Here is a 12,395-nt window from a genome sequence, read left to right on the forward strand (position 1 = left end):
CAAAAAAGTCAAAAACATCTCTTATCGTCCCACCAAATGTTCCAGGCCGTTACAGGACGTCTTACCCACCGAAAAAGATTTCCCCCCTATTAGATCATTTTAGGAATCTGGCTCGTACAGCCCTTCGGCTCTCCAAGTTGAAACAGCGCGTCATTTGCAATGTGGAGACTGTTGATCACCTCACTAATTACGTCTCTCTCTTTCTGCCTCGCGCTCTCTCTCTCTCTCCCTCCCTCGCGCGCTCACTCCCCCTCTCTCTCTCTCTCTCTCTCTCATTCCCAGAGTGCATATCGAGAATAGACACACAAAGACATGCGCACTCAACTTAATCAGCCATTTTTTTAAACAGGGCTAAAACGATAATAATTAGCAGAATAAAGACATATCGGATTTTCATTTCCTTACCTCCTTTCCCTTACCCCTCCACAACCGAAACTGCTAGGCAGTCGTCGACACATCTTTTACACAACCGGACCCAAAGGATCGACTCTTACTGTAGTATTTACGTTTTTTCCAATAAAGTTGGAGGATTATTGTTACATTTTTTTTCTTTTTCTCCTTTTTTGTTACCTACTTGCGCTACCATTGGATGTGATTTTCTTCAGAAAAAGCAAATATCAAGAGAAGAAGCGGAGGGAACTGCGGGGGAAGAAAGTAAGTTTTTTTCCCTTCAACTTTTATTGAGTAGTTGGTGTTAAATTTAGGTCGAGTATTGATTTTCTTCCCCGACAAGTCCTGCCGAATCTGCGCTATTCCGCTGTCGGATTACGGCTTTGTGTGATATAATTTCGACAAATGTCAACCCAAATATTTTCCCCTCTATTTGCAAAACAGTCGTTTTAACGAACAGCCGCGAACTGTCAGGCGATGTAGTCTTACCGTATCTATCATTTTCAGGCTTCATTCCGTTTCTTTTGCAAGGAAACCGTCCCAAATGTTAAGTTACTCTCTGTTTTACAGCCGTTATTTGTTGATACGGAGTAAAAAGTGGGCAGATTTGTACGCTCGCGGCTGTTGTGTTCGCCTCAGGAGTTGGACTCGCCTCATCACAGCAAACGCTAAATAGCAGGGCTTCCTTGCATTTCACCAAATTATCCATCTTACACATCAAACAACACAACTCATTCATTTAATATAGCACCTGCTCGAATAGTTGACGTGTCGTTAACCGCGAACGTATACTGTGATAGTAAGAAACGGGAAGATCACGTTTTGACTCGACGTCGCAAGTCGCTCCGGACCGGTGTTTTCATTGATAGACTCAAAAGCCGCACAGTTCACCTCATACAACTAAAAGATGCTCCTTCGTCTGTTTATGTTACCTGCAATGTATAAAAGGGTCTCTCCACGGTGCGGCTCGGATGATGGTTACGATAGGAGGGATTGAACTAGCAGCCGAGGGTCTCTTCTGCCATATCCCGGACTCCTCCGTGTCTGTGGCAAGCGTAAAAAAACGGGAATAAAAAGGATCGAAATCATTCCTATTTTCGCCAGAAAGCCCATTCCGTCTTTAAACTACGTGTGTCTTCTGTGTTGCCCGTAAGTTTTCTTCTCCTTTCCTTTCATTCCCTTTACGTGTATCCTGAGAGAATTGTCCCTGAGTTTATAGTAAGGTCGATGGATTCTTAAAGTTGGAAGTTTTCGTTTTTTTTGTGGTAAAACGTTAACATTGGTATCGAAGACCGTGGCATGTGTGTGAGCGCTTGGCTTTTGGGTTGATGGTGAGTGTGAGACAGAGTCTTGGCTCCGATTGGAACGCGACAGTGACAAGGGCATCGATCGCTTCCATTGAGAGCACAGAAAAAACACAGGCAGTGGGGAGGCAGAGCACAGAGCCGCGGTGTGTATCGCTGTGTGTCTGCGCTTTCTGCTCTCCAAACCACCACATTTTCACCGCCTGGATCACCGTTTTCGTTGGATTTTCAAGTTGTTTTGGGGGTTACTCTATACTGTTTGCTTGCTTGTGTATTAATTGAGCTGCGATTCGTTTTTCTACATTAGACATTGTGGATTTGTACGTTTTTTTGAATTAATACGGTCCTTTGTGGATACCTGGATTTGTTTGCAATTGGAATTGCACTGGACAACTGTGCATCTTTTTAAAGGAATCTCATTTTTTTTCAGTATTTTCCCCCTTTATTTTTTTGTTACAATAATAAAAAAAAAGATTAGAATTGTTATTTATGTTAGCCTATTATTATTGTTCTTATTAATACTGTATAAATATTAGTTTTGCATGTAAATGTATTTTTTTCTATTTTCATATTAAATTTACATTTAAAGCTTGTATTATTTGTATTTCGATTAATGAATAAAATGCTATGTTGATTCAACATTTTTGTTGCTGTGTGACATCAAATGATACATGTAAAATGTTATTTTAAAAAGGATTATTCAGGGATTTGCTTTCTGAAAGATATAAAAGGATGTGGTTCGGTGCATTCAGTTGCATCGATGTAATTAGAAACGTTCATTTTAAAGCCGTCATTTTATGACAATTCAAGGCATCTGGATCTATTAAGCGTGCTTTTTATTTAATATCAGATGCTTTGTGTTTTTGTGTCCACATTATATTGTACAGCGTACATATTCGAGGCATTTCGGAATATCGTGAAACCAACGCCTTTAATAACTCTTGAGACATGTTCTGCAGTAAGATTGGCTGAGGCTTCTCCTAGGGTCGACAATGTGTCATTTCCATGAAGCGAAATTGCCCACTGCCTATATGATATTAATGTGCAAATCAATATTTCAGGGATTAAATTTCCCTTCTTCATTTTTTATGGTTTCTACCTCAATAAGTCTCAAGTCTAATAGAAGAGGCTGGATGATTTAAAATCTGCCTCTGCGGAGTGGCTTGCTACAAGCCTATCACAGCGTTCTGCTGTTCAGTACCGAAACTCCTATGGCAACGCACAGGGCTTGACTGCCACTGCTTTGTGACATTAAGACACCCAATTTGGCTAAAAGGCTGAGAGATGACTATGTGTTCGGTTGAATGCTAATACGTGGTTATCCCAGTATTGATAGTTGTAAAAGAGAAGCCCCATTCGAACACACACACGCTAGTGTTTGCATACACACACACACACACACACACACAAAATATATATGCACAAATTTGACAGCATCCACCTTCAAAAATCAGAAGACCAACCATCACTTCTAGTATCAGATTCTGTTCAAAATCCAGCATGATACTTTTTTCTGTCAAGGCCTTGTACGAAGGAAATACTGTTTCTATTTTCAAATGTGGTGATATGAACCATTTAGAGCACCAAGAGCTTCAATCCACCGGAGCACGGCTTGTTTTTTCATTGCAGTCTTGGAAAATCATTGTTGGTCAGCAATGCTGAGATGAAGCCGGAAATATTTTGTGTGTGTGTTTTGTTTAACCCTGACATTATCATAGTCCTCTGAGCTTTTGGCTGTCTATCATTAGGTGTTTGTTTTTTATTCATCTCGCACCATCTGGGCTACGCTTCACAGAGCGGCATGAATTTCATATGTGATTTTTTTTTCATTTGGTCTCAGCTTAAACCTTTGAACAGACCAATTTAATTTCGCAACCACAGAAGGGACAAAAAAATGTACATGGTGGAGGACAAAGGCCTTTTAAATCTGACTGCGACTGTATGATTTCCTTTAAGATTCCCTGTCTGTTACAATTTCAAAAGCTGAATGTCGATGCGATAAGATTTTCATTTTTTTTCCTGAAGACGTGTTTAAGGTGTGCTCTTTTGAATTTTACAACAAGAATGATTTATTTAAGCTCTACATTTTGTACTCATTTGCTAGTGCTTGTTGTGGTTTTCTGAGCACATTAACTGTTTAATAACCTCCTGGGCGTGTGTTTTTGTGTGTGCGCTCCTCATAGATAGCATTGAGAAAAGTGTCACATTGTTTTTAGAGGAACTGAAGGGCTTTTGTTGTGGGCCCAATTGAATTTGGTTCGAAGGATGCAGTACTTGCCCCGGTCCGCAGAGCAGTGGGTGGAAAGCTGAGAAGTCAGGAGCTGGCTTAATGTATTAAGGGGGGCCTTTTTGTGTCAGCCCCGAGGCATTTCTGAGGCAGAAAGAGCCTCCCCTGCTTAGAGGCTTTCTGAAGGGTTAAACACTTGGATGGGGTTCAAGCTCCATAACGCCTAGGGAAAGTGCATTTGAATATGTACAAGTTTCATGTAATTAGGACTTAATTTTATTAACATATGCAAATTGTTAACTCAGAGGTTTGTTCAGCTGGTGGAGATCAGCTGAGCACAAACGGCTCATTGTTCCTGGGGCAAATAATGGATTTGGAGTCGGACGGTGGCAACGCATAACCAGCTATCTAATTTAAGTCGTACCATGGCAAAATTTCATTAGTAGCCATGGAGATGGGGTTAATTGTGCTGACTAATGACCCAGACTGCAGCGGTGGCCCCCCAAAAACAGCAAAAGCACGATGGCTCACTTAATCTGGCTTGCAATAACACTTGTTTAGACGCGTTTCCCTCATGTGGGAATTTGCATATGCAAATCTGGGGTCTTCCTGATCTCATTCGTCATGTTGGGCTGTCAAACATGCGGAAAGACAATGAAAGCGAGAGCGAAGGCTGTTGCTGATCTCACTACAGAATAGGCAGCATTATTCAGGCCGACAACATTCTTTCATAATTTGTTTCTGATTAATAGACCAGACTGAGGCTTGTTCTGTTCGGGGCTTTTTGCAAAGAGAAGGTCAGGTCAGAAAGAGTTTCCACAGCAACTAAAGATCTATTCTTTTCCCTTTGGCTAATTAAATCACATTCTTAAGGCCTCTCCAGTTTTTTTTTTTTTTTTGAGAAGAGTGGAAGAGGAGGAAAAAAATACTGTCGCAGATAATCTCTAGTTTCCGTCATCTATAGATGGGGGAAGCCTAGTGCAGTGCTAGTTCTCCTGAAGTAATCCTGTTTTTTGACAGAAATGTAAACTGATATAATTGCCTTTCAGGAAAGGGAATGCAGGGTTTGTACAAGTGTAAAAAGCATCGGAAAAGGATTAGCATTTTTTTGCATAATGCACAGAGGCTTTGAATGGGCCACTGAATGGTTGACTGAGTGACTTAGATGAAAGCGAGATGGAAACGGTGCCTTCTTGTCCTTTCTTTCCAGGCCCTGTTTGTCCCCAAAGATGTTTGTCAAGGACTTGAGACAACAGGCACAGGCATCATATTCCTGAACCCTCCCAAGATGCCTGCAGATTTTGTCATCATGTGAAGTAATATGTATGATAATGGTCTCTCTCAACTGGTAAATAGCAGCCCGTATGCTTTATTCAGTAGCGCTCAGGCACAATAGCAGAGCAAGGGAGTGGATTCTGCAGAGATGGGATTTCTTTTTTCCTCCAGTGTCCTCAATTTAAACAGGAAAAGGTTTGATTTGAACGCTAGAAATGCGTGCACTTCGTACATTTTGCTATTTCTTTTCATTCTCTCACAGTCCTCACTATAGAGACGGTTTTGATCGAAAACACTAGGATACGTTTGTAATCCTTGTGTTATTCTGAGAAAAACATTCCATGCTTGATTTTTCGTGTGTGTGTGTGTGTATGCACATGTAAATGTGTGAAAAATAAAATGCTTAATACAGCATTCATTTATTATAGATGAGATGTTTTGGAGGATGATCTGATTCCAGTGCTGTTTTTTGTTTTTGGGGGAAGGTGCTGATGTGACGTGATTTCAGCGTCACTGACACCGCAGTCTGAACACAAGCTGCCGCTAGAGACGTTTTTACCGTGTTTTGTTGTGTTCCGCGAGGCCTTGATCATCTTTCACTGACCTTTTATAGACTAGAAGTATCCTTTCATATGCAAATGATTAAGGGAAAGGAATTGTAGCCGGGATAAGTGCTCACAGGTTATCATGAACAAAACGATTATTCTTCTTTTCTCCTCTGTCTCTTTTTCCAACTATTCCTGGGGTGAAAAGCAAGTAGCTTTGAGTCAATTGTGAAAGGTGGCAATGCCAGTCTTTTTAACTCCGGCACTAAAGAAAAGGATACACCGTGGATGACGCTTCACGTCTGTGCATTTCAAACAAAGCTCACAGTTAGACAAGTCATGCTTTAGTGTCTGGTTGAATCAGGCGTGTACTGACAAGCTCAACCAGATGTTGATGTGGGCCCGGTTGCCAAGTGAAACTTGTAGACTATGGATTGTCCCCCTTCTCGCCCCCACTGGCCCTCAAGATGTGCTCTCCGCAGCTTGGATGTAGTTCTCTTCCTCTTCCGCCACTTACACGCTGTTCCCCCGATGTGTGAGAACACATGACTGATGAGGACATTTCAAACAATCGTATGGGTTGTTATGAGAAGGAATTGTTATCGTGAGGAAATGTAATTTTTGTCCTCATTGAGAACTTTCATTTTTGAGCGCAGTTATCTAAATGTTTTTGTTGCTCTTGGTCCACTGCCAGTCAGGATTACATTACTTTTACTGTCAGCTTGCGTCTCATCGGAGAAGGGGATTTTTCCCCTTCCAATTCTCAGGCCTTTTTTGGGTTTTTGTAACGCCGTCTCTACAGGATATTAAAAAAGGGGGGGAAATTCCAACTAAAGCAACATTTAGGCATCTCTTCAGAAAAAAAAAAACAGTAATCTATGGAAATTAACAGAATGGACCAACATATTGTGTAAAACCCTAAGAAAAATATTTTAAGCAATAATTTAGGCTCAAGAGTTTATGTAAATACACTTGTGGGTCCTTTTAGCATAATTCCTGAACATGTTGGTTTTGATTTGATGAGATTTTGGATGTATAATCATTGTCACTGTGGCTATACCCCGCTTTATAAAATGTAACTTCTTTTTCATTCGATAATGCAGCACGTAAAAATAATTGAATCTTTTTTTTTTAGGACTGAAAGATTTTTAAATATTTCATGTATGTGATATTATATGAATATAAATATATATTGTAACCCTGTATATTAGCTTTCCACAATTGTTTTATCTTGTCTTGGCTTTATGTTAAAAATCTTTTTGTGTGATCACAGTGTTGCTGAATTAATCTAACAGCAACTAAATGTACATTAAAGGCAACCTCCTCACTGACAAACTATTATAACAAGGCCTAGTTATGCAGTCACAGCTGTTGTGAGGCACGTTATTTCATGTTCAAGCACAGTCACACAGGCAGAGTTTGAGCTTCACAGTTGCATCCTTTACCTCTATATGCAGAAAAAAAAGTTTATAGGAGCTGTGCACTCAAAAATCATATGCACCCTCCTTGCCGATCTCAGCTGGATAACAAGCCCATTATTAGTCGTCAAGAGAGGGATGAGACCATAATTGAATATGTATGACCGGTAGTGCCTTATGTAAACAGATAAATGAGAGCCTGCCCTTATGAATATTCATGCCACTTAGTTCATCTGGCCCTGTGATGAGGATATTAACATGGCTGTTCCACCTGTGTGTATGAAGAAGCAGATTTCCAGACATGACAGTGGCCTACTGTTTGTGTTACTCCAGAGGCTGAGCAAAAGAAGTCCCCGGAGAAGTATTTGGTTAATGCTAGACTTCTCATATCCTGTCTCGCTCTGGTCTGGCATGTGCATTGGAATCATCTTTAATTATTTGCTTTAAAGGGGGTTAGACTTTCCATCACTGCAGATGAGTGGCACGGACTGAAGGCTGGTTTTGTGTAGGTGCTCAAGGTCCCGGCGTGGGTCTTCGTCTTTTTACTTTTAATGACGCGTAGAGACGGAACGAGATTAAATGTGTGGCTTGTGGAGCTCACGTTGTGGAATGAAAAGAACAAAGTATTGCATTGAGCCTAAAAGAAAATAGATAATGGCCGTATTTCGAGCTTTTGAAGAAACAATGATTTTTCTGCTTTACCTTGTCTTTTTTGGGGGGGTGTTTCTGTTATACGGAGACAATTGGGTGCCCGGGTTGCCGTGCTCATAACCATTTAAGTTATGGACAATCAAAGAAAGTGTAATAAAAAGGACCTATGGAAAGCGTATGAAAAAAGCATTAAGGAAAATTGAGGTCCTTTGGGGTGTTTCATATAAAATCAAATCAGAGGCCTTTGGGAAGATCAAGCGATGCATATGAACGGCAGACCAGAGGGCTGTAAAATCTGATGATGGATGTAAGGCTAGAGGAATAGTTAAGAAAGCGCAGATTCTTTTCCATCTAATGCCAAGCGAGTCTGCGAGATTTGTTGAAACAAATGTATATGTGCCATTTCATGCGCTCGCATCTGGGCTTTGCATTTCAAAACACTCCCTCACCGCAGCTTTATGCTTATTACTGCATGGCATTTGATAGCAAAACAAATCATTCTTCCCCCTGACTATTACCATTCAGAGCTGTAGGTATAATGTGTTTTCTTTGCTTTAATTAGTTGGTGGTTATGCTGATCCAGAGCTTGTTTTCTCTGCTAGGTTGTCATTGACCTTAAAATACCCCCAGTGTCTTGTTGAGGCCTTAGCGATCTGAAAAGCATAACACAATGTGGCCTTCCCCGCTGCAGCGTGCTGATAATGTTACAGCCGGGCCAAAGCAGCCCATATAGGCTTTCAAATGGCATAAGTGGCAATAACCACAGACTCTTTTAATGTTTCTCTTCATTAGCACTGCTCACAGATATTTTTTTCGGTCTCTTGCCCTTTTCATCTGAGAAAGAAACAATTTTTGGCTCTCTTATACTACGCCATTAAATTAATGATTTTTTTTAATGAGTCAAAAAAAAAAAAAAAGCTGCATTAATCATTTTACTACGTGCGTCATTTCGTCTGGTGATTGCAGGAAGCAGACGGAGCGACGTGACTGCCAGATTCGTCGGAATTAACATTGAAAATTGAATCGGTAGTTTGCGTGACATTCCGTTTATTTGATAATGGAATATTGTGGCCCTAATTTCAACTCATTCTAATTACATCTGACAGTTGTTTGTTTGGAGTGAAATCCAATTAAAGTGTACACTTTTCAAGCGGAGCACTCTGGTTCCTTCTTAAAGAAATAATGACCCCATGATGGCTCTGAAAATAAATGTTTTTTTGTGGGCATACAAGGGTAAACTCACAACAGCTGTCAGAACAGAGTTTGTTTAAAAAGCAAATGCCTTTGGTCTAAAGTTCATTTGGAGAGCTCTCTAATTAAATATAGGGCCAAACCTTAAGTTAATTAGTAATTCTCTGGCTCCAGAAATTAGGGAGATCTGGAGCTTGATTTCTTGTGCTGCCATATAAAGGCATTAAGGCCTGCACGGGAGAAGTTAGTTAGCAGTAATTCAAGCTTTAATAGATTGTTTGACATGTTTTGTGAAATTCCTTGGGTTAGCACATAGCTAGCGGCGCTGGAATGCATGCAGGGATACCTGGCCTGTGATTATGTTTATAATACTAGATAATTACAGGACCAGCAGGCTGGATGCTCCTTCTTTACTGAGCAGCTTGAACTTTAAACTTTTATTGTTTCTTGGGGAAAATGACAGCACGGAAAGGTCAAAATCTGCGAACGAAAAGCGGCTTTCATTCCGAATGGCGTCTGTTTTCTGCTCTCGGCTCATGCAGTATCGTGTCAAAACATTCATCAGGTTAAAGTTAGTTAAGAGAGGACAACCACAGAAATATAACACCTGTCCGACAGGCTTAACGGGGTATATTTTTAGATGGCTTGTTAAATAGCGAATTCACCCCCTCCTGTTTGTTTTTTGTAGGTGAAATATGTGGCCTGCGTTTGACTTTGTGCATTAATGTTTGTTCTTCACCTCTTTATATCAATTTAACAATGTTTGATGCATGCGTTTGGTTCATTTGAAGCATAATTACATGAGTAGGCATGGGCCGGTATAAGATTCTGGCGGTATGATAACCTTGGATAAAAATATCACGGTTTCACTGTATTATGATTACTGCTCTGAATATATATTCTTTTTAAATGTTTGGTTAAAAAAAACAACAAATTTTCCCCTTTGAAAACTATTTATTTTATTTTTTGAAAGATTTAAAATATTTTGGAGCAGTAAACATGTCAGGCTTAATAATTCAAATGAATCATTGACTTCTGCTGTCTTCATTTGATTCAAAAACACTGATTTATTTACAATTTAGAACGACATCTTTGGATATCTTTTCTGCTGGAGATACTGTTGTCCTAAAAAAAACAACAACAGAATGCAAATAAAAAATCTTACACATAGCTTAGGAACGGTATTACAGGAAATTTTGGTTTTAAAATCTTGACTTTCCCAAACCGCGGTATATGCCTATACGTGAGCATCGCTCGTTCCAACAACTTCGATTGCAGGATTGACATTTTTAATTCTGCTTTATTTATTTCTATGTATTGAAAGGGGGAAGTGCTTTCAAACAGATGTGCATCAAAACTGCGTTTATGTAACTGGTAAGCGCTTTCATATTGTATGTATTGTACTCCACAAGAACATGTTTGACCAGTAGATTAATATTTATTTAGCACAGGGAAATCAAGGGATTAGTCAGTCATCATTTTAACTCTAATCCTGCTCTGCAAAAACTAGACAAAGAGGGTGATTACTGAACACGGACTGGCAAAGCTACAATTAGATTCTCTGCTTTTCTTGTCGAAAACAGAAAAAAAAACACACACTCACACAACACACGCACACAAAGGGAAAAAGCTCTGAACTTTTTTCCCCCTCCTGCGAAGAGAGAGAGAGAGAGAGAAAAAGCATAAAGCAAACATATTCATCACTCGTGCTTGTGCGGACAACAGAAAGATCACGAGATGAATTCACGTCAAGCCAATGAATCAGAGAAAACAAGTCTAATTTTAGTCAGTGCCTCCTCGGTGAAATGTGCATATCTAGTCATATCCTCTGCTTGTATTTGTTTGTGTGCCATTACTGTAAGAGTAAACACCATATCTGCTTTACTAATTAAGTCATGAGACTCACCAGGGGCGACGCGCTGATTTGCATCTGGCTTATTTCTCTTAGCAAAGCACACACTGAAAACATGCCTGATGGGTCTCAGGTGGGCAAATATGCATCTCTACGTTAACTGTTGATGTTAACTTGGCAAAGCTGAAGTGTGAGAGTGGGGAGGTGGGATTAAAGGGATGATCTGCTATCACGTGGATACGGGCACCAGAGAAGATGTGAAACCAGATGTGGGGTGAAAAAAAGGCTAAAGAGGAACACTAGTGGGGAACCTGCCAGCATACGTTCCCCTTTCCCCTCCTTCTCTTTTTCTCAGTTGAAAAAGAATGTTAATGATTTTTTTCGCCCCCTGCGCTCCTCCAGAGACACAGCCTCATTGTTTGTGGCAAGGACCTTTTCTTTCAAACTTAATTACCTTCTCCCCTTTTTTGGTGACTTGGACTGAAAGTTTGCACTGTGTCGGGAGAGGTCGTCACACATTCTTTTTACGCTCCTTTTCATTAATCCGGGGTGTGCAGGCATTTTCTCTCCGTGTTGGGACGGTAGGGGAGGGTAATGGAAGAGCCTCGGAATGATCCGCAGGAAGCTTAAAGCCGGTTAATGCAGTATAATAGTCTGGACATAGACTGGCCTTTGTTTGTGTGGTTCATTTCGAATCAGGCGTAATTAACTCCAGAGTGTTTCCAGATTGCCAGCGAGGAGAAATTGCAGCCTTCTCTGCTTTGAATTGAGAAAAGACATTAGCTATGTAGATTATGTTTCCCTTTGATACGGGCCTCTCCTGTTAAAAGTTTGCAAATGGTAGAGGGAGTGGTATGAACCTAGGCAGTGTTTTTCCCCTCATTTAAAATGTCTTGTTTGAAGTCGTGGGATACGTTCGAAACACTTTTTCATACATGTTTTCGATTGCGATTCTTTGTTAAACGTCAGCCACACAAAGGTAATTTGTACAACAGCTAAATAAATGTCTTTTTGCTGATGTGGATTTGCCACACCCGACAGTAATGATATGTTGTGTATTGAAAATGAGGCCCTTAAATGTGGTTATGGCACAGGGGAGATATCCTGCTTCTACTGTTACACCTCTGGGCATCAACAGGGTCGGGAAAAGCCTTTGTGAAAAAAGGGTCATGCAAAACCGCCCCCCCTCCTTTTCTCTCCCCTTTGCAATTCTCTCTCTCTCTCTCTTTTTGGACTTAAACAAGAAAGAATTAAGCCTCCTGGTGTCCTTGGAGGCCAGAGAAGCTCTTGATGTTTGGATAATACCACTTTGATGGATTTTTCATCAGTTCTTTCTGCATGGCAACAAATAAACAAGTATAATTAGACTTGTGAAGGTCCATTCATGGCTTTGTTAGGATTAGATATATGTGCAGTTTGCATGCTGTGACTCTCCTTTGTCTTTCCCTAACTCACTATGACATTTTGATAGAGGATTTGGTGTTGAGAAAAGCCCCAGCAGAGGCTGGGGTGACCTTTCCTAAATCGGATATAATTCTGAGG

General features: G+C 40.4%; 1 protein-coding gene across 1 annotated transcript in view; it reads left to right on the forward strand.

The window, feature by feature from the left end:
• The first annotated feature begins 295 nt into the window (after nt 1-295).
• zfhx4 (zinc finger homeobox 4) overlaps nt 296-12,395 on the forward strand; it is a 77,348-nt gene continuing 65,248 nt past the window's right edge. Inside the window, 1 exon segment of the mRNA XM_056450652.1 lies at nt 296-654. The gene's annotated coding sequence lies outside the window, so the exon portion shown is untranslated.

The sequence above is a fragment of the Danio aesculapii genome, chromosome 24 (genome assembly GCF_903798145.1).
Source record: "Danio aesculapii chromosome 24, fDanAes4.1, whole genome shotgun sequence".
Classification (NCBI taxonomy): domain Eukaryota; kingdom Metazoa; phylum Chordata; class Actinopteri; order Cypriniformes; family Danionidae; genus Danio; species Danio aesculapii.